Genomic DNA, 23,557 nt, shown 5'->3' with positions numbered 1-23,557 from the left:
AAGAGGGGGGGAAAAAAAAGATTTGAGTCTCTTGCCTCATTCCCTACAAACTTGTAATGGAGGTTTGATTAGCAAGCATGTAATGTACTTTACCCCCACGGATGGACACAGAGAGGGAGGAGGTGGGTGAAAAGAGGCGAGGGATGGAGGGCGAGGTATAGCAGGAAGGAGGAGGAGTGTATATAGGCTGCCCTCTCAGCAGGTCTCCTCAACTCCCCTCCTCCCTTTACTTTATTCCTAAACTCCTTCAGACCAGAACTCAAGTTTCCCCCATACTCAAAAACCACCAGCTACCATCACCTCCTCTGCCTACACACATACACACACACATTAAAGCTTAACGCCATCTCTTCACCACCTCCCCCACCCCCCCATAGCTGCACCATGCTGTGTAAGCGGTGGGTGTGGGTGGGGTAGCATGGGGTTGGAGGTCAGAAGCAGGAAGAGTTTTTTTTTTTCTTTTGGATCGCCTGCCCCCATTAACAAACTGCACGCAGGAAGTTGTTTGTGCACAGACACAATGCAAGTTTATTTGAATCCAGCAGGGAAAAGTCGCCTGTGTTGTCACTCAGCTGGTTTTGGGGTTAAAGGCTAAAGAAAATGTTGAGGTAGCATCCATCAGTGTGTTGCTTTTACTGACAGAAAAGGATCAGAAACTAAAAGTCATCAGGAAGGACGAAAAATCCCCACAAATGTACATCTAAGCTCCACTATGCCTCTCACAATTAGGTTCAAATGTTCGTGTTCTTCTGTTTTTATTTGACTTTCTGTGAAATGGTGTACTTTGAATTTTTTTTTTAAATCTAGTTTCCAGATAAAATTCAATCCCAGTGGCCAGACTCTGAGTTCATATAGAAGAATACTATTGTGGACTGTTTGAAAAGCCTCTTTTAACTTTTGCAAAACTTTAAACACTCCGTTCTTTTGTTACAGCACATCCGGACTTTACTATCCTATTTCAACATGAGGTACTTTGAATGGCGGCAAAACACAATCAAAATGTCCTTCAAAATGAGTCACCATCCATGTTTCCTCCAAGCCAAATGATACAACATGAAAATACATCATGTGAATAGTCATTTAACCTTTTAAACATCACGATAACCTCCTGAATCTGAAGTTTTCACAAAAACTTAAAGTAAACTTTAAAAATTTTTTTTATTTAAAATCCAAACAATACAAAGTATCTCTCCATCCTCCCGTGCCTCCCACCACGACAGATCAGTGTTTCTCTTTCCCCCTCTGCCTCACTGTGCTGTCGGCTCAGGGTGTGAGCAGAACAACGTTAATGTGTGGAGACACCTGACAAGCCCGCTGGCCTTTAGGGCTCAGCCTAATCACTCTGGACCCAAACCCATCGGGAATTAAACCTGCAAAACCAAACAGTCGCTGTGGGAGCTGGCTGGCATCTGCTAGGGGGCCACTCAAACGGCTGCTGAGGGAAAGGACGTTGCAAGCTGCATGTCAGTGAAAATGTGTTGTTTCAAGGGAGCTAAATCAAAACCCGGAGTGGATTTATATGCAAACCTGCAGTGCAGACAATGCAACAGTGGGAGATATAAGTTTTTATTTTAGAAATGTATGGTTTTCCTAACAAAGTAGGGCATTGGAAAGACCATTTATGTGCATGCTGGCTGCAGGACTATTTTCTATTTTTTGGGGGGGGATACATCACAGGGATTCAACTATTGCTACCTCATTACGTTATTCTGTACAGGACATTGATTTTTAACTGTGACACTACATCTGACAGCGTTAAGGCCTCAGGCTTGAATGCTGCACACATCTACAAACACACCAATGTGCCATTGTATTAAAAAATGTGCAGAAAATTATAATTCTGTATGACCAGACAGAGTCTTATAAATGCTGGCTTATGACTACATGAAGGATGTTTGACAGCTAGAGGCCAAGAGTCAGTGTAAAGATGTCGCTGTAATGTGTTTGAACATTAAAGCCCCCTTTTCACCATTCAGAGTACAGTAGTGCGTTAACTTTAAAATTAATGGGGATTTTCCAGTATTTAAAGTACAGTAGCTTGTTAACTCTGGTATCTGTTAAGCCACGCAGGGCCCCTCTCCACTCTCTCTCCCTCCAGATGCCCTCATTAATTTTAGATTGGCTCTAAATGAGTCTCCTTCATCGTGGCCGAGGTTTTCTAAATTAGATTCATTTATATTTAAATTGTGAAACAGGCGTGGTTAATGAGAGAATCATTATTTTTGGGGGTTATTTCAGATGGGCTGATAGTTGGGCAGCTCAGTGCTGTGTGAAGTGGAGCCACCAGAGGAGGGACACATGGAAAGCACAGCATTTGGGCATTTCATTTTCTCTGGGTAAGACTGAAAATCACCTGTGAGTTCAAAATAAAAGCATTTTGGTTGTCAGTGAGTTTAAAGTAAAGTTTAAAGTGGAGGATAAATAAGAGTGGATAGATGTTATATCTGAATGGTTTGGTTGCAAACTTGTAATAAACTACATTTATCTATTTTTTTACCTTATGATGGGAGAATATGCAAAGTGGAATATCCTTGTTTGTTTATTTTCCTAACACGTAATTTAACACTTAAACTGATGTGCCATTTTCAACACATCTATGTAGTTTTCAGCTGCCCTTATGTGCCAAAAACGCATTACAGAACACACATGTTGGTGTAAAAGGTGCCTCTATTGACACATGATGCTCTGACAAAGCAGCGGGACGTCTCTCGACCTAAACTGCCAAAATTAGAGTGTTGAAAATGTCACATCTAAGGAAAAGAGGACGTGAGGTGGAACAACAGAGCTTCCCTTAACTTCTGCCCCCATGAACCCATCCATCCTTCTCATAAAAAAACGCAAATCACACCGCGCTTTACAGCTGTACATCTCCCCACAAGGCGTCTCAAAACTCTCAGCGTCCTATGGCAACCCCCAGCTTCTCCCCGCCAGGAATTTGACTGTTAGGAATCTAAGTGCCAGGCGTTTAAAACCTGAGGAATGCTATTGTTCTGGTCACAGCTGCACTAGTGCTGGCCTGGCTACTGCTGCCACTGTGTGTGTGAGTGTGGGCGAAGAAGGGGGGGAGGAGGAGGAGGAGGAGGAGGAGGAGGAGGAGGAAGCAGGGCGGGAGGAGTTGAAGGTGTGAAAAAGGCAACTTTACGTGTTTCCAGTGCTCTGCGGTCTCATGACAAAGCAGCACATAGTTGACAGCGAGTTGACACATTCCTCAGGCCTGGCTGGTTGCAAAGCTCTCTCCACCCTCTCCCTCCCCTCGCTCTTCTTCTATCTTCCTGCAGCATCATATGCCCCACTTCATGTCTCAGTTTTGTTTGCAAATCAGATAAACGTACATAACACACACGTTCAGAACTCCAGAAAACACTGGCGCATGCATGCATGGACAAAGTGGAGGATTCAGGCACCTGGAAGTTGAGTTAGTGTGGGTGTGTTCATTCTCAATCTGCTGTACAGTAGTTGGGGTTAAAAAATATATTGCGGCTTCTTAGAAAACATATTTTAGTCTGCATTTGATTCTGGTTAGTTTGACTTCTTGCCAATAAATCTGAGCACCTGCTTATCAAATGTGGAGCTATTGCACATCTAGGAAAGATGTAATGTGTGGTGCGATCTGCTGAGATAACACATTAAAGGTGGTCTTAGATTGAAATTAAAAGCAAAATAAAAACATTTCTTTCTTCCTGCATTTTAAATCAGTTCTGCTCTGTTTGTGGTTTAAACTAGATTTTTCTGGATCTGGTCTTCTTTGGTGGAGTTTGTTCAGTTGTCATGGAGAACACTCAGTTGAATACTCAGTTCAGACTCATGTACTTGGGTCATGCAATAAGAAGTGGGCTACAGTGTATAGTGTCTACAGTTTTTTAATAAACTATGACTATGAATCTATGAAGCACATTGTGGAATGAAATGTGTTATATACTGTAATAAAGTTTTGCCTGATTGATTTATATTATTTAAATACGTCACAAATAAAACCAATAGTCTTTTTCTTATTACCTGGCCTGCACAATATTCCATGATATTCTTTATGTATTTTTATGTCCTTGTCACTGAAAAAATGACTCAATGTCTGATGTCATGTCAATGACTGACCGTGGCCATAGTTTGATCTCTTTTTTGTCACTACACCACTGATGAACATGCAGCATGTTCTCTGTTGTCTGTAGATTTACAGGACCCTTAGCTCTGTTTTATTTATACATACATGTACATATATATATATACACACACACATTTATATATATACACACATATATATATATATATGCACCAGGAGTTGAAGCAGAAGCAACAGTAGTGAGGTGGCAGGGATCCCCTCTCTCTCTCTTTCTTTCTAGTAATTACCATCCAGCTGCTTGGAGGAACAATGCTTGGCTCTCTTCCAGACGGCTGACTTCATACACTCTGTGCCACGCTCAATTTGGAGCGCAGCGGAAGCTGGGCATGACTGGCACCCTCCAGGGCATTGCTGTGTCTCTCTATGGGACACACTGTGTGTGTGAGTGTCTTTGGGTGTGTTCCCTAAACCTACCAGTTCCCATTTGCCATCCGGTTCATGCATTGTCCTGGTGTCTTGATCGAGTCTTCACTCTTCTCTTATGTCACTGGAGAAACAAAACAACATAAAATAATTAACAAAAAAGTGATGATCAGACTTTTATACAGTGTAATTGATTTCGTTGCAGATTCTTAACAGCACACTGTTGTTGGTCGTTAGTAGGGGAATCCTCATGCATAAAGGAAACAATGCATTATATTTTCCTGGTTTGTTTGCAGTGATGGCCAACCAGAAAAGAAAGATTGCTACCTTAAGAAGGCCAGACTTGTTTGACAAACCACAAAGAATTATTCATATTTTCAATGTATTTAGTAGAAGTGATTCATAGGAAGCAGATTTTTAAGACTTAAGAGTCTTGGTGCAAAGCTGCTGGGACTAAAAGGTCGTAGATCACGGTAAAATCCTTGCACACCCACAACAGTTCCAACTGCTTCCTGATACAAAGTTGTGTTACCAGGCAACAAGTACCATTCAGGCCAGTAACTCACTGACTTTCTTCCCTCCGTGCGCTGCAATAAAGTTTAGATGCAGAAAGTTAAAGTTGACTCTTTGGTGTTGTGTTAAACTGAAGTGAAGCTTTGGCTAAAACTAATGTGGCTGCAAATCTACCAGTAGCAATTTGAATATGAAGGACCCTCATTTTACGGGTCAAAGGAAGCTATTGTTGCCCCACATGCATAGATGCATGCATATGTGTGTGTGTGTGTGTGTGTGAATCTGTGTGTGTACAGTACCCACTCCCACCCCACTCCAAACTTGGCTGAATAGGGTGCAGCACGACCCGGCTCTTCCTCCCGCAGCACAATGAGGACCTGTTTGGGTCCAGTATGCCCAGTTACCCAAATCCCTGTGCCCAAAAAAAGCAGCACAAACACACGCACACACACAATCACACACACTACCAACAGCAGTCTGTCCCCTACTGTTTTCTACAGAAGGGCATTTAAAGAGCAGAGACAAACAGCAACAGTTGCTAATTGTTGTGTAACAGTTCATCATGGAGATATCAGCAATAAACAGAAAGCCTTACAGTTCTTTCAGACAGTCACACCACCCAGTTGACATGTTCTTAAGACAATATATATGAGTGCCAAGTCATTTTATTTACACACTACACTCTTTTAATGGAAACAAGCAACCACGTTGGTGACTTTTGCACCAATGTTAAGAAAATAGTTTTCTAGTTTTCCTTCTTGGGAAGCTATGTAAGACATAAAATGTCTTTTTATTATTTGACTACAAGGATCATTTTTTATTTATTTTTACTATAACAATTAAGAGACTACTTAAAGGGTTTAACATTAACATGTTGCATTCAGTGATGGAAGTTTTTGAAGGTTCAATAAGTACGTTTCCATCCACCTGCGAATAAAAATTCACTTTGAAAAAGTGAAATTTTGCTAAATGTTTTTACGCTTTCCAGAGTTAGAAAAGTCGGAAGACTTACAGTTCATGAAACTTTGAAGAGGCCTGAAGAGATGATAGATGGTGGTAGGCCAAAACATCAGATCTGTGTTCACTGTAGTGTTCCACAAATTATTCATTTCCATCATGGTTTCTACATCGTTTAACATCATTTGAAGATTGGCGTGACTCTTTTAATTACATCCTGTTGTATACTGATTCTATTCCATATAAGTCATGATTAGTAAATGTGGTACACACATGACTGTAGAATTAACCAGCTGCCTCCAGCTGTTTATCTTGATGTTAATAGAGATAACAGGCATTCATTTGCATTTTGTTGATTTTCGTGAAATTCAGTTAAGCTTTGCATCAATGGAAGCGGATGGAAACCTGACTAAAGATTATAGATATGATTGTAATAATGATAAAATGTTTCTCCCATGTTTTCATGTGTGAAACACTATACGCCCATCCACAACATCCTCCTTCACAGTATGACACTTGTCTCTTTAGATACTTCACATAATGTTGGCACTGGACTTAAAGTAAGTGACACACGTTTTTTATTTGATGGAAATGTAATTCTTTGTAGACTTAGTTGGTTTGTATTTATAAAGGGCATGTATAGCATGATCAAACATAAAGAAAATAGTGTTTATAATGGTGTATAACACAAATAAATTAAAAGGTATGTGAGCAGTCTGTCATATGGGTTTGATCTGACTTCCTCAGCCCTTAAGATAAGCATTTCCATCAAACAGCTTGTTCTGTGTTATCTAAACAGTATATTCATATGAACTCCACCACGAATACAATAACAGTAATGTCATTCCCCATTTGCAAAGCATGTGTCTGAGGCTGGTGCAGCATGGCAGAGGGCCAGGCCAAAGCAAACAGAGGTGTGTTTCTGATTTGACTGCCCACTCACTGCTGTTACACAGTTGATACAGAGACACAGCGAAGTGTCGAACAAACGCTTGTATTTCTGAAGACTGAGTGAAAGTTTTAATGACTTCAGCCAAAGTTTGTGTTGGCTTTACTTTTCTAAAACAGAACTGAACACTTGATTTTGAAGTATTTAATAGTAGATTTTGCATTGCTTAAAAGTTCCTTTACAGTTAATTAATTTTACCTCCCAAAGTCAAATTTATCTTACTGATTTTCTGTGTTGGGGTGTCATTCAGCTCAGTTGGTAGAGCAGCCGCCCCATATACGAAGGCTCAGTCCTTGCCGTGGCAGCCCAGGGTTTGAATCTGACCTGTGGCTCTTTCCTGCATGTCATTCCCCGTCTCTCTCTCCCCACAGTCCTGTCACTCTTCAGCTGTCTCTATCAAAATAAAGCTCGAAAAGGCCAAAAAAATAATCTTAAAAAAAAAAGAAGTTTCCAACAGTTGTATGTAACGTATGTGTGTGGATATGTATTAATTTATGTGTATTTCTGTGCGTGTGTGTGCTTGTGTTAACGACAGCAAGCCCCCAGGTGGGGCCCCCCACAGTGTCCAGGGGGATTGTGGGTAGTTGGGAGAGGGTTTGGATTCTGGCTTTGTTTGTCTCTGTGTGCTGACATCACTGTGCTGATGGCACCAAATCCCCCATTCTACTGCACACAGCACTTTCTATACAAAAAACACCAACACACAGACACACACACTAACACACATGGTACAAGTAATGCCAACTTGGCCAAAAAAAAAAAAAAAAAACGCTCTCCCTTTTTAACACAAGTGCAGTCCATGTATGCATATGCACCACGCACACACATGCACATGCACACACACACACCTGACACGGGATGCAGTGTGATCATCATATTTGTAGCTATATTTGGCCTCCTGCATGAAGTTGACAAATGTATGTTTTTAAATACATGTTTCACATTGTCTTCAACCTGTTGATAAAGATTATGACCCACTGACACCTCATCTTATCAACATCAACAACTTTGGGCTCAATTAATCATTAAATTGAGATTAGTTGGGCAACTGCCAATAAACTCCATATAGATTTGCTGTTAAACTCTGATAATAATATATAAGACCAGAAGCACAATTATTATTACAGCATTTATTACATCACAATTACTACAAACATGGCCCGTTAAACATAAAACAGTTCTATATATTGAGTCAGAGAGTTTTAGCATTTCTTCAGAGTACCAGCCATTAAACTGATTGTTGTCCAACACACACACACACACACACACACACACACACATGCTATTTGCTCATAAGCTCAGCTATCTGACTCTGTCTTTACATAGGCTGGTTAAACATTAACGGGAAGCCTTTCTCTTCCCTACAGTGCTGTCTTTGGTATGTATGGAGCTCAGAGAAGGGCGGGAGGAGTCGGCTCGACAAAACACTTCCTCTCAGGCCTGGAGGAAGTGGGTAGTCTGAACTGTTGGTGGCATCCGAGAAACCATTTAACTGTTGTTAAATGTTTTCAGAACACGTCTTATGTTTCCGCTCACAGTCTGATGCAGAGTCTTTGTGTTTGATGATTATTTTTTAAGGAGGATGAATGAGCAATCAACGTGTATATGCACAAGCATCAGTGATCCTCATGTGGAAATCTTTTCTTGATATAGGGTTTCAGTGTCCTGCTCAACGACACCTCAAGAACTTAGTGACACACTTTCAACCTGCATCCTTTAGTTGAATTGCAGTCTCTAAAACCACTCAGCCTCCCTGATGCCCTGCTATGGGTCTGTAGTTTGTAGGGCATATGGGGGCTTAATATGGACAAACTGATACATATCTGCACACACACACACACACACACACACACACACACACACACAAACAAGAGATACAAAAAAAGGCATGGCACACATACACAAACACACAAAGTGCTGCTCCTGAGGACCCAGGGAAGCGGTTGGGATGGACCCAGCACTCAGAGCCACTCAAAGCCAATCAAAGCTGATGATAGCTCCGACATTTACACCACCCATCCACTGCCTCTCTCTCTCCCCCTCTCTCTCTTTCACACACGCACACATGAGGAAAAGATGTCTTCAGGTGATCCCCATCATCACTTACACAAGGAGGGAAAGAAAGAAAAGAGAGGGAGGACATCAAGAAAAGAAAGAATGGTGGAAATGTGCAGTCCGAGCTCTGTGAGGATAAGATGGTGGGGGTTATATATGATGAACTGATGAGGTGGAAGAATAATTCCCATATTCTCATGTGATGCTGAAATGTTGATTCATATTATTCAAAGTAAAAATATTGCAAGAGTTTGCATCTCTCTGCTCTTTCATTTGATGGAGTTTCATAAAAAGTAGTGCTACATTATTCACCATTCCACACATTCAGGATGGCAGCAAGTTACCAGACAAGGCACTGCTAAGAGGAATGCAGGTTTTCCCCGTTTCAATCTGACAATCAGAGCGGTCAAACTTCTCCACCATCAGCCTGAAGTCACTGAAGGTGAGTGTTATCCAGGTGGAGTTCATGAACTAAACTGTCATACTCTCCCAGTTGTAATCTGCGATTCGCTGCAACACCTGATTTGGTCTTACGTGTCTTGCCCTAGGACATTTCGACTTGGGCTCGGGATCAAACCGGCAACCCTGTGATCAGTGGATAACAAAGTCTACCTCCTGAGCCACAGCCCCGCATTAAAACTACGTATATTGTTATAATTACATATGCATAATTGCAGAGCATTTACCATGTTGTACATGATTGCCATACTGACTTTTATGAGGTTAAAGTGTTTTGATGTTCAGTAACTCGTGGGAGTTTGAACTTGTCTGAACATCAACAAATATTCAAAGTTTTATTGCCTTTTAGCGCTCAACTGTTTCCTGCAGTTTCACAGATTCTTCTGTAACTGTGCTCTAAATTACTCTGCAGCACAAAGGAGAACAGGTTTAGTTAAATGAGTGACAGCAAACACAAGTGTCATTAATCAACTTGACTCTAATTATCACACTCCTTAACATAAGAAACAGTTTTTTTTGTTTCTCACAAAAACTTCACTCAGTGCCAAACACATATTTTTTAAGAATCAAAGTGTTTTTACGATCAGTCAGAGACGCCCGATGATTCAAGGTTTGTATTTGTAGGTTAGAAAAGAGAAGTTCATTAACAGGGCACATGTTTATTGTAGCGTATCTGAGTGAACTATGACTTCTCTGACTTCAATCAAAAAAGTAATTACAGTGTAAGTAGAAGTGTTTTTGGTGGTATGTTTAAGTAATATAAGACTGATAGCTTAACAATAAAATCTCTCCTAGCTTTTAAAATGTTTTTAAAAAGCCTCACCACAAACTTCCTCAAAAAAAAAAAAAAAACTTCCAGGATGAGATCCAAAAGAGTGTCAAGCAAAAATCTGTGCAACTATGTACACAAATAGTGATGCATAGCAGTCTACATAAAACTGAACATGAACATAAAAGTTTATCATCGTTAGTGAACAGCTATTCAGGAGTAATCTAGTGCAATAATCTTTTAAAAGTACTTTGACTATTACTGCACCACATATCCCAGAATGCCTCTCAACAACTTTTAAACAAAGGGCCTCAACTTCTTGCATTCGGCAGCCAGACAGAGCGATAGGTCATGATGATAACATGGTGACACAGACAGTGAGTTTTTCAGTGAAAGTGAAAATGGAAGGATTTCCTCTCAGTGATGAGAAAGTTCTTCTGTTTTCCGTAGTCGTAACATTACTCGAGCACACACACACGCATACAATATGCACAGTTGTGTCAATGCTCACTGATACTCAAACCCATTTTCCCAACGGTTGAAGACTTTTTAATAAACTTTTAATGACCACTCCAAGAACACACCCTGTCTGCTGAGTACTGCTTCTCAGCTGCTTCTCTCTCACACACACTCACACACACACACACACACACACACACACAGACACACACACACACACAGAGGGTCCTGTCAGGGCTAACTAAGCGGAGTGGCGGGCAGGGCAGCGTTTGGATTGGCTGGACAGGGGTTGCCGGGGGTTACAGTGGATTTGGTGGACCACCTGCTGAGACTCAGCCGCCAACTGACTGAAAACATTTACATCAGAAACCACCCAGGATAGAGACAGAGGGAGACACAGAAAAAAAGAGAGACAGGAAGTTTAGAAAAGAAAAAGTTTTTACTAATATCTTTCATGGAAACGTTGCTAAAGTCATCACTGCTCTGATAATCTTATTTATAAATCTTACTTTTGTTTTACAGGTGCCAGAAGTGAAATGGCTTTGATGCAGCCTTACTGGTCTTTAGACACAAATCATTAAAGTTAGAGCAGTGTTGTGCCACATCATCCATCCTACAAAAAACACCACAAACCTTTCTAATTTTAGTGCTTTTGTAGTACACAGGAAGGCTCTGGTAGACAGTTGTTTCAGTTTTACAACCTGCTACTCAGTCAGTGTTTTACAGTGTGTGAGACTGAGGGGATTGCACCTGCAGTGGCAGTGTGGTGGCAGTGGAGGTCTTCTGTTCGCATGTTGTCTGGGACTGATGGGGTAAAACTACTTCCCAATGCCTGGAGTGTTCAAGGTGTCCATGTGAGTTTACACACAGCCAGAGCTGTTTATGTGCATGGAGTGAGTTTGGCTCACGGTCAAGGCAACAACAAAGTTTCATTGACAACGGGACAAAAACTTTGGTGACCGTTGGACTTTGGCTGGGCCAGAATTAATGTTTTTTTTGTTTGTTTTTCAGGGGGTGTCCGTCCAGCTGCTGGTCCTGTTCCGGCTTCTGTGTCATACAGTTCCTGACAACATAACTGTACTCACTTTGGATGGTTTGAACTGTCCGCTCACAGCCAGAAGGGTTTGGATTCACACAGCTTAAACTTATTGTTTGTACATGTTGCCATGTACTTAACTTTACACAAATGAGGTATTTTACATGACTTATACATGTACTGCACTACACCTGAGAATCAAATACATTTACTATTAATACAATTCACCATACAACATTTATCTGCCAGCCTAAAGACAGTTAAGGTACCTTATAAATGATGTCTTACACATAAAACATTTTCATTTTATATTAAAATATAACTGAATTTGCATAAAGTAGTTGTAAAGTATAAATTGGCTGTATCACAACTAGCTTTAATATTAGGTTTCTTAAATATTAATGCACCAGTAATAATGATTATCAGGAATGATTTCTGTGTTGGAACACATAAAGGTTTCTATGATACCAAAATACATTTAATTGATAATACTGTTGTACTTTTGAATGCTAAACTTATACTTTACTACTTATTCAAAAGTAAAGTTAACTACATTGTGGTAATAATCAATTTACTCTTACTCTCTTAAGGTGCTCTGGTTTTCTTCTATTCTCCAAAGATGGATTGGATATTTTAAACATGAGTCACTGAGGTTTAAGTTGGTGATCATCATATTAAAGCATTGGAAATGAACATCAGGGTAACTGAAAAAATCCAATTACAACAAAGAGTCATTCAGAGTCAGGTATCATTCATAATCAGCTTAATTTCAGTCCCAGAAATTAAAAAAGTTCTGGCACCACAACTGTTTTAGAGCTTTACAGCTTTGCAGTGGCCTTTGCTCCTCCAAAAACATCTATTCCCCCACCTCATCCCCTCATGTCCAGACCCATATGGGGGTCCCCTCAACACCCCTACTTTCTCTCAGGTCCTGTGTGTGTGTGTGTGTGTGTGTGTGTGTGTGTGTGTATTCTGACCCGCAAACTGACCTCCTCAAACTTCAAACTGAATACTTCTGGCAGTTACCACGACGACAGAGCTCTCCAAGCCTTATCCTACTTACTGAGACGAGACGAGGAGGAGGAGGAGGAGGAGAGCAGGAGCGAGAAAGTAAAGAAAGGAGAGAGGGATAGAGAACATGTGGACAGAGAGAGAGAGAGAGAGAGAGAGAGAGAGAGAGAGAGAGACACACACACAGCAGTAAAGAGAGAGAGAGGGGGGAGGCAGAGGGAGGGCAGCCAGGCAGAAAGCGAGAGTTGCTGCTTTTGCATCTCTGTGTTTTTCATGAGTAGACAGTTTACTGGGAGATTATTCACAGTCTGGTATTTAGCCTTATTAGGCTACTGCTCCCAATACAGACTTCCCCTCCCATCATCCACTGCCACACTGAGGCTGTTTTGTTCATTTCTTTCTTTTCATACAGTTGTATACAGTATATACAACTTTGATTTAATGCTTTTAACTTACAATAGAGCTATAAAGTGGGAAAAGTTATTTTGGGCCTCCGGAAGTACCTGTTGTTTCTGCATAGGTAATATTAAGTGGGTCGCTTCCAAAGCTTGAATGGAGCTGAAAGACACTCTTTCAGTTGTATCATCACTGCAAAAGATGAGCAAGTGTAATAGAAAATATCTGTTTTCTGTCAAAACAGTCAAAGGTAGTCAGTAAGAAACTTTTAATCAATTCTGCTGTGTATGCTGCTAATGGCAGTCTGAAACTAAGCTTACAGTTTAAATCAGTTTACGGTCATACGCTGGATCACATTTGGACAAGTCCTCCAGTCGAATGACACTGTAAAACAACACATACAGTAAAAAGGGTTTCCTGATCTGACACTGCTGTGGTTAATGTGATGGCACAACAACAAAGTGGTCATGGTTGGGGAAACAATGCCGTTTTGGTCTCAAACATCACCTTTGTAGGTGGTTCAAATGATAACTACTTGGTTAAAAGATGTCACCGTTTACTGTCAGTAAAAGGAGGAAGGTCCAGTGTTTTGTCAGCCATCCAGCCGCCTTGGCCTCCTTCATCTGTGGTCTCACCATCACACTACTCCTCGTGCTGGACAGTCATAACTCCTACAAGCTACTGGAAAAAAAATCCTCCTGATGACAGTCTTACTTTGGATGAGTTCAGCACTTATGGTGCAATTTTTGTTCACAACTGTAATGACAGAAAAAAAAGCGTTTTAAATTTACTGCAGTTCTGATTTGCACTTTTGATTGGCTTCTTCTCCATAGCAACCACATCCAAGGTTAATGGGCATTGCAGTATTTAGAGCTATCCACTGTTCCAAACACACAGCAAAAAAACTAAATGTTTTAAGTTGAAATATTTAAACTGATGGCCACCATACAAACCTGTTCTAGTACTGTCCAGAAGCCTCCTGAATATCGGAAATATCATTTAAATAAAACTTTGAAATAAGAATTTACAAGATAATTCTACTCAGCTCTACAAGAACCATTTAAACTTAGTTTTTCTTGAATGTACGTTTAAAGAACTGATCTTTATTGAATCATTTACAGCTTCTTTTGACTTCATTTTTTCGTGTGAACCAACAATTTGAACTATTTCAGGATGCACTTCTTCACAAGCTGTAAACTACGTAGTGTATGACATTTTATTGCTAATAGCTTCCTTCAAGTGCCATAGAGAACTCCCTCCATGCTGCTAAATATCCTGTAGGCTCGTTAGAAAACATGGCCAGAGGGTCATTCCTGCTAACAGATTCAAGCACAGCCAGAGTCCTGACAACTAGACTAAATGAGTGTGTGTGAGGCCGAGAGAAAGAAAGAATGAGTTAAGGAAACATCATTGTGTGTGTGTGTGTGTGTGTGTGTGTATATATGCAATTGTAAATGTTTGACTGTGTGCTTGAGCCTTGAGAAGCAAATTCACAGAGATGTGACGGAAACGGCGACTCAAAATCAATAGTCTCCGTGTTTGTGTGCCCAGGCTGGCTGTCACTCACCAGCTCAGAGACTGAAGTGATTGATCCATCTCTGCTTTAATCTGTGCTCAACAGCCTCACCTGGCTCGTTCCCAAGGCCACACACTCTACGTGCACAGAGCAAGCCAAAACTCTCAGTACTGGGACAGTTGGCAGTGGAAAATGTTGCCAAATGTCCCGTCTGTCCCAGTACTGCCAGTGTTGTTGATTCACCACACACATAGGGACGTAACGTGTCGTGTCCCTGACTACCTTTTCTTGTCCTATCCTTCCCTCTCCTGTCCAGCAATGTCCTGTCTTCCTGTCCCTTGCTGCCTTGTTTATTGTGACCTGTAATGTCCTATGACCCCATATTGTCCAGTCTTATGGTGTCCTGTTTGTCATATTCTACAACATCCAGTTCTGATCTGGCCCATCCTGCCCATACCTGTCCTGGGTTGTCCTGCCCTGCTCCGTCTTGTCCTTCTCTGTCCTGTCCTGGAATGGCTTGCTCTATTTTGTCTGTCTTGATCCATTATGCTGTCTTGTCTTGCTTTTCCTTTCCTGTCCAGTGAGGTCCAGGTTTATCTTGTCCTGTCCTGACCTATGACAACCATCCATTTAATGTCCTCTCTTAAACTATCCTGTACTGTCTTGTAATATAATACTCTGTCCTGTACTTCATTTGCACTTACAATGTACAAGCCAATTTACTGGCAAGAAATAAATTGCACTTTGAACATGAAGGCTGTTAATAGAATCTTTCATAAAAGTTTCCCCTCCATCAACACGAAGCTGAGACCCAACAGGGCACCACAGTGTGCTAAAAAGCTCCAATCAAATTTCCTCTTCCACATTAACCTTCCCTTCACCTCATTCAAATGATTCAAACAGTTTTGCGAGCACAGCTTTTAATGTGCGGAGCTTCTCACACTCACAACAGTGTGTTCTTTGTAAAGACATTTTCTACACAATTTCTGTGTGGGATTTGTTGGATAAAATCTTACATCTGCCTCTTGTTCTTGCATATTTTTGTTGCTATATTCAGTCAATTTTATGTCCTGTGCTGACCTTTCCACTTATATTTATATCTATATATTTTTTTAATGCTCTGATAGATTTGTCTGTTAGTCTGTTTTCATCATGTTCTTTTTTGGTACAAATTTGCTGGATTTTGAACTTTTCTGATCTATATTGTCTGCCGTCATTTTGCATATTTTACATATGCTTTGTGTAGATTATACTGTAAATTAGTTTACTGTTTCTATTTAAATATATTTTAAAGGAAAATAATGTTTTCGCTGCATTTTTGTCATCATTCTTTCATTACACTAAACTCTTACTCACAAAGTTAATTGGACATGGAGTAAAACTAAGGGAATGATAGCCCAAAATATTAATCTGAATATGATTTGTCATTTTTTTAGTGACAAATTTAGTCACTAATCAAGTTTTCTAGACTGAGTCGGATGATTTAATCTGTAGTAGCCACTTGTATACAACTTTATTATGTTGGTTGTCTTAATATAAAATATGAACCTTGTAATAGAGATGATAAATGGCAGCTGGGAACATAAACTGCAGGCTCAGTCCTCCCTCAGGGCTGTGCTGTGCATTTGAGCTCCATCAGTCGGTAAATCGCTAAATGATCCAGGTTGTCATTTAATCAATATGAACAGGCGGCAGCTGTCACACATCATCGTGTCCCCCGGGGGTCATTGTGAAGGCGCAACATAGAAAACATAAGTGTGTTTGTGTGTGTCTCTGTGTTTTATTCGATCCATTTTTCATAGAGTTTTATTGTGACAGTCTGGCTAAATGAGGACTCTGGTTTTCTCAGGCTCTGAGGTAGATATTAAAAGAAGCACTTATTTCATTTAACGCTAAAATGATTTGTTGATCAGTCAATTAATCAAATGACTGAAAATTATTCTACAATTATTTTTATAATCATTTAGGTCATTTATCATGCAGCTGATTACAGCAACTAAAATCAGCAAATCTCACATCTCATTTCTGTTTTATTTCATTGTACCTGTTTAATTTCAACTTGCAAATAAACATTTTACACCATTTTATGAATTGGATTAATTGGAAAAACAATCAACATATTAATAAATAGGAAAAAATAGTTCGTTTGGAGCAAATTAAAGGTTTAAAAGAATCAGTTTGTTGAGTTGTTAACTCAAATAGAGTTCTGCACTATATTAAAAAAAAATACAATGAATCCTGTTATACAGTAAAATGTTATTCCATAGCATCCAGTATCTCCATATTATGCATTGTTTTCTTGCAATAATTCTGACAGACAACAGAGTCAATGACAGGAAAGGTTTCAGGATGTTTTAAGACTGCAGGGGGTATTCCTCTCCTCTTTCCTCCCCTCCTTTCCTTTCTTTCCTCTTCCTTTCCTCACCTCTCCTAACGTGAGACAGTGAAATCTCATCCAGCCACTCTGCCTGCCCTTATAGCCAGCAGGGAGGGACATGTCATTTCACTTGTGTGCATGTGTGTGTGTGTGTGTCCCTTACTGCGCAACACACAATGACGAGAGCAGAGGGAGGAGGCAGGCGAAGGGGGGGGGGGGGGGGGTGACAGGGCTCTGATCTCTCAGATAGGGAGATAGCCACCTGATTCAAATGGCTCGCTTGTTCCCGGCAGTCACTTGATCGGCGTGTGAACTGACTCCTCTCTTATTTACAATCAAATGCTGCTGCACTGACCTGCCCAACCCAGCCCAGGCCAGACCTGTCTCTCTCTCTCTCTTTCTGCCCTATATTTGCCATGTCTCTCTCTCTCTTTCCCTCCTTCCCTCCCTCCATCCCTGACACACACCTACGCACACATACAGGTGTACTCAGAAACGCTGTGATGGAAACTTCCATACATGAGGCTAGAAGTGATTTTTTTTTATGAATCGTGCCGTTTGTTCAGAGTAAATAGAGGAAAGGCGAGTTCTGGAGCAGAGTGACAACAACAGAAAATTATATTTTTAAAAAAGGATATCTGGGATTACGATACAAACATAATGTCTCAGGAAAAACTACAGAATTTGACTAAAAGTGAAAGATTGCACAGTTACGTTCAGTTACATTAGCTACAGAGAAAGACATGATTGGTTTCCTGAAGAGAAAAGATGTGATTTAGGTGAAATGACTGAAGACTTTTTTGGCAGCATCTTTGATTTGTGGTGCAGAAGAGAGAGACAAAGTCCTTTGTTAGATGATGATTATATTCATGTCTGACAAATGTTTCAATAATGCAACAGTGGTGACTATAGTCCACATGGGCTTGCGCATGACACACAATGACATAACCCCACTAACTAAATGAATATATACAGATTAAAGCAACATCTTTCAACTTCACATCTAAAGATTTTGGTCATAATGAGCAAATATTCTTATTTGAGCCATTTGCTTTGCTCCTGTTTAATGCACTGTGCCACGACTTTTTACTGCAGGAACCACATTTCCTCAAGTGACTGAAAAAACTTCTTCTAATCTAATCTGATCTAATCTAATCAAATCTGATCTAATCTAATGATAAGGTGTTTTAACGGTTTATACCTTCTCTTCATAAGATTTTTCCAAGACACTGTGCTGCACTGATTTATTACCCTTCCTGCAAACAAGTTTTAAACTTTTCACTGTTGAGTTTATGGGAGAAATAATTCAGAAAATTACGTTTAAAAAAAGGAATATATATAAGTCCTCATTGTAGAAATTTGTAACTTGTGGAAAATAACAGATGCTCATCTAAAATTCCTCCAAATGTGCCCCAGTCTGAGTCAGGGAGAAACAACTTCAGTCTACCGCATCTGTCTGCCTGTCTGTCTGTAACTGTCCTGTCTGATTATCTCTCCCAGTTGGCCCCGAGGGGACACCCACACTGAAAGAGGCCACTCTTCCATTCAACAACAGCTTCTGTCAGAGAGACGGAGAGAAGGGAGAGGGAGACCTCAGAGTCACCAGCTCCAGAATAGCCTGATAGTGACTGATGCAATCAATCGAAATCTACACTACAGTCAACATGATCGACTGGGAACACGGTTTTACGCTTAATAAAAGGAAAATCTCTGCAGCAGATGCAGAAATGTAAAGACAGAAGGGTCCGTGCAGTCTTCACTTTTCATTTTTAGTGAAGAAAAACAACCAGTATTTAAACCAAACATTGTTAGCTGTTTATATACTGTGTCAACACACTATTTCAATACATGGAAAACATATCTGCCTGACTCATATCAGCTACAGCAGCATCTGAACGAGTCAAAACAAACTGATATAGATATTTAGTCTAAATGTGGTCTATGTTAGATTACTGATGTGAGATACTGTATAATCTGTATGATGACAAGACGTCTGATGACAAGACATGAACATGAATTTTCATATTATGCCATTATCATCATCTTAAAGATTAACGGTGCCTGTAAATCAATTATGTAACGGCTTTTATGAGCTGTGATGTTAAATGGTTAATAATTAGGTGGAAATCCCTCCTTGACGACAACCCGTGATGGGCACTGCTACTGATTTTTAATGCTGCTGTAGGTGTGACTGAGAATATGAGTATTTTTGAGTTATTTCACTTTTTCTGAACAATTATTGAAGGAACTAGGAAAACAGGATTCAACCAGACTGTACAGTTGCAATTTTAGAGCCAAAATTTAGAAATGGCGATTAGCCAACAGGTAGAATGCAATGTAAGTAAACCGGAGGTCTGCGGGTCAGATGAATAATTCACCACTGAAAGAGATATGACATTTCCACATGGGGGAATGTAATCTGGGGTGATGTTCTGTGTGTCAACATGATTTGCTAGAGCAGCCTAGTATCTCAGCACTGAAGGGTCTAAATTCATCTGCACGAGGTCCCCGACACAAAAACATTTGGCAAATTTGACATTTAAAGGATGCTTTCATCCACTTTTATCTGATGTGCCGGTTCTTGAGGAGAGGAGGAAATAAGTACAGACTGAAGGAAAACACAAGTGGGGGGTGTGTTGTCTGATGTATGTACAGTGTGTGTGTGTGTGTCTGTGTGTGTGTGTGCGTGTCGCTGAGAGTGCTGTCATGTTGATGCCACTGACAAAGCCTTTGAACAACTACAGTATCCCTGTGACACTTTGTAATGTAAGACTACCCTTAAAACACATGAACGCCTTTGTCATGTGGGTTTACTTAAAAAAACAAAACACACCTTACAAGTGTCATTTAATGACATAACACTGATGATCTCAATTCCAAATATTTAAATTTGCCTTAATTGTTTATTTAACATATTTGCAGCCATGGCTGGAGAGTAAAGTCTGTACAGCATCAACAGTGATAGTCTACACATATTGTTATAATGTTAAGTAAAACTTTGTGTTTAAAAAAAAAAAAAACACAGTAAACTCTCTTACATGTCATAAAGGTATGTTCAATTTGAATATGTATTGTTTTTCAAACACAGACCTTTAGGTTTCATTTATAACTCTTTAATGAATTCTTCTATTTGATGAGAATTACTCATTATGATTTTCTAATGTGATAACATGTTTTAGAAGACGATGATGGATGTTTCTTCAGGATTATTTCTGAACTTTGTCGACTTCAATAAAACTGAAAAAGTCAACAGTTCAGTACACTTCAATAGATTTCTACAAATAGGTTTCATGTTATCATTATTATTACACATAAGGCACTGCATTAAAGCTATGTCAACAAACCTTATGCGTAATGAAACAAATCCAGATTTTCATAGACAGATAGCTAGATAGATAGTCTTATTGTAAAGACACACTCCGTAACATACGCACGCCCGCCCGCACGCACGCACACACACACACACACACACACACACACACACACACAGCTTCTCCAGCATCCATTCAGAAGGCTCGCGCATGTCCCCGAGGGCTAGAAAGGCACGCGGGCTGTGGACCCCCTCCTTTATGTCACTGCTCCACATCATTTCTAAAGCTTTTATTCTGAAAGGCAACACACACACAGCACAGGCGAGCAAACGGAGGCGACTGAGTGTGCATCCTGCTGTTTCTATAGATTATTTCACACATTCATTTTCTTGGAATAGTTTAAGAGTTGTGTTTTATTTGAAATGATTTGATATTTTTGATTCTCTTTTAAATCGTCACTCTCTGTTAGGTTTAAACACCCAGAGCCACACCTTTTGGTCACTTTTCCTCGACCATTTCTGCATGTGTGATATTCTAAAATAGGACAACCCGCCGCCGTCCCCCTCCCCGTTTAATGTGCTAGTGGAGTTGTTGGTCAACAGTTGGGTCGGGGGGCCAGGCGGAGGGAGGGAGGGCCGGGAACAATGGACTGTGCTGTTGTGTGCTGGGGTCGGTGGAGAGAGAGAGAGAGAGAGAGAGAGAGAGAGAGAGAGTCAGGCTGATGACAGAGTGAAAGAGGTTAGTGTCTATGCTGGGAAATGAGACCAAAGGAGGGGGGTTCCTGTGTCTGTTGGCTTGTTAATGATGATTCAGTCCCATCAGCTCAACAGCCTTCTCTATCAAGGAATCTCTGAATGCCTTCAGCTCAGCGGTGCCATCACAAAAAAACAAAACAGAAAAACAGAAAATTATAATTAGAAAAGTTTTTAGGTCAGGTCTGATACACGTCTAAATCGAAAAAAACAAAAACAGAAATCAGAATTCATCTGATGTATATTTTGGTGAAATCGATCAATTATTTCGTTTAAGAGTTTAGAAAAGAGAAATCCGCCTCATGTTTCTACAATATCAAATATGATCCAAAACTTTTTTCTCCACCTTCACATAATAAAAAAAATGTTATAGTTTTAGAGTGCGTGGTCTCTGTTGTCCGCATATTCGTTGGCAGACTTTAGTGTATCGAAAAAAGCAGCGTTATTTATCTAATGTCTGATTCCTGAAGCGGAGAAATCGAGACCCCATTCAACAAGTGCGGGAAATCAAAGCTGTGGGCCGGACGACCAAACACAGCTGCAACACCTCAGCTCAAAATCTGCAACAACCCACACAAAAAAAAAGTCAAAGTCACTGCAGGGTTTTGTGTGAATTCAGCAAACGGCCTTTTTTTTTTTTTTGTCTCTCTCCTCCAGGCATCCCAGCCGCTCTCTTCTCCTCCCTCTCCCCTCCCCCGGGTTTGCCAGGCTCCTTGAGCCGGCCATGGGTGGCAGTCAGCCTGGAAACCCGCTGATATTGTCCCAGACGAGCGAAGTGTTGCATGAAACTGTTCTGCTTCAAAGTGTAAAGACAAAACCATTATAGACAGCTTATTTAGTATTTTTTTACTTTTTGTCATTTCCAGGCTTCATTTTCGTCCGAAAACGGACACATGATGAAGGAGGAGTTGGGTGTAAATCTTTTTGCGCACACTGTGTGTGCAGATTATACCCCTGCCTTCACCCTCCTCATCAGTAAACAGTCTCCAAATTTCCGGACAACAAAGGAGCAGCAGACCGTGCACCACTTTCACTTGTAGCTGCGCGATGGGCCGGTCCCATCCAGTCACCTGTTGCTTTAAGCTGAGCTAAAAGAGCTTAAAATATCCTCCAGGAAACAAACGAACAAAACATTTAAAACACATCTGCACCGTTGTAATTGTCTTTATTTTTTTTTTTAAATTTGATTTACAGTTTGTTGAACCTTAAATGCCCCCATGTGGCTTTTTCTTTCACCCTCAATCTGTTCACATTCACTGCCCAAAAGCCTTTTTTTTTTTTCAGTGACCATATAGCTCGTGAGTTGATCTCCTAAATTGGAGCTGCATTGTCCTCTTCCCAACAGCAGCCAGCAGGCTCAGCAGCCAGCACAGCCAGCCAAGCGTTTGACGTTATTAAATAATAAAGAGATGCTGATCTGGTAGCATTGTTGTGAAGGAAAAAAGGCCAATTAGCGTGCCGTTATACTGTCATTATGACTGTATTAACTCGAATTAGTTATACGACAATATGCATATTGATACAGGTTTTGACTAATACGAATATTAAACTGTACATCAGTGATTGTTCAGTGAATATTATAGACTTATCAAATGCATGGCCTAGATATAAAATATAAAAGATTTGATCGGAAATACAACCAGAAATTAATATATCCATTTAATATGAAAACAGCCTATAATTGGATATTCTGGACTAAGAAAAGTGCATTTTTTTCATCTATCTGAATATCAGGTTTAGAAGTTACATTATAGAGTGTATAATTCAATGAAGAGTATATTATATGTGCTAAAGGAGTAATAACTTCATTTGAAAATTGGGGAGTAATAGCAGCTTTTGTATAAAGAGCTCAGCTGTTCTTTTTTATGGCAGAGCTCAGATCAGTTTGAGCGCAGAGCTGAAGGCTTTCCCTGGCAGCCTACAGTACAACAGGCCTTATATTGTTGTTTGTCGGCTCTTCTCAGAGAGAAAAAAAAAAAACCCATCCACCCCTCTCCACCCTCCTCTGTCTCTCTTCTTTCCCCACTTCTCGTGCACTTTCTCCCGGCCTATGCTAATGCCATTCTCTCACAGAAAAGAAAAAAAAAGGCTGAAAACTGAAGCTTTTATCAATAAACTGTATAAGAACTCCAGACCAGCAGGAGACATGTTCACCATCACGCCACTATAACTCCTCTAAAACTTTATTAAACTAGAATGTTTGTATGAAAATGATGTTGTTTTTAGAAAGACTACTGTATATGCAGCCACGTGAATGTGAAAATATAGTTTCTCTAGAGCCAATCAGAGCCGAGGACCACGATTATAAGAAAGTTAGTTATGACTGGCACTTAGTAAAAATATTAAATAACAGCTATAGGAAAAAGAAATAGTCATGTATTATTAAAGTATGCAGGAAGCTGAAAACAACTGTTAAACATGTAACCATAATCTCAATGTTCAGGCAGGTGATGCTGCTATTGTGTATGTTTGAGCCTAAAGGCCCGTTATTAGCTATTAGTCATGTTATTATTCATG

General features: G+C 40.2%; 1 long non-coding RNA gene across 5 annotated transcripts in view; it reads right to left on the bottom strand.

The window, feature by feature from the left end:
- The window catches only part of LOC109139169 (uncharacterized), a 166,177-nt gene that overhangs the window by 9,749 nt on the left and 132,871 nt on the right, over positions 1–23,557 (bottom strand). For all 5 annotated transcript variants that reach the window (XR_003464075.1, XR_003464072.1, XR_003464074.1 and 2 more), the window contains one exon: positions 4,532–4,604. This is a non-coding gene — a long non-coding RNA (uncharacterized LOC109139169). The remainder of the gene's footprint in view (positions 1–4,531; positions 4,605–23,557) is intronic.

The sequence above is a fragment of the Larimichthys crocea genome, chromosome XVII (assembly GCF_000972845.2).
Source record: "Larimichthys crocea isolate SSNF chromosome XVII, L_crocea_2.0, whole genome shotgun sequence".
In the NCBI taxonomy this organism is placed as follows: domain Eukaryota; kingdom Metazoa; phylum Chordata; class Actinopteri; family Sciaenidae; genus Larimichthys; species Larimichthys crocea.
Note: the sequence above shows the minus strand (reverse complement) of the source record. Positions and strands in the feature narration are given on the sequence as shown.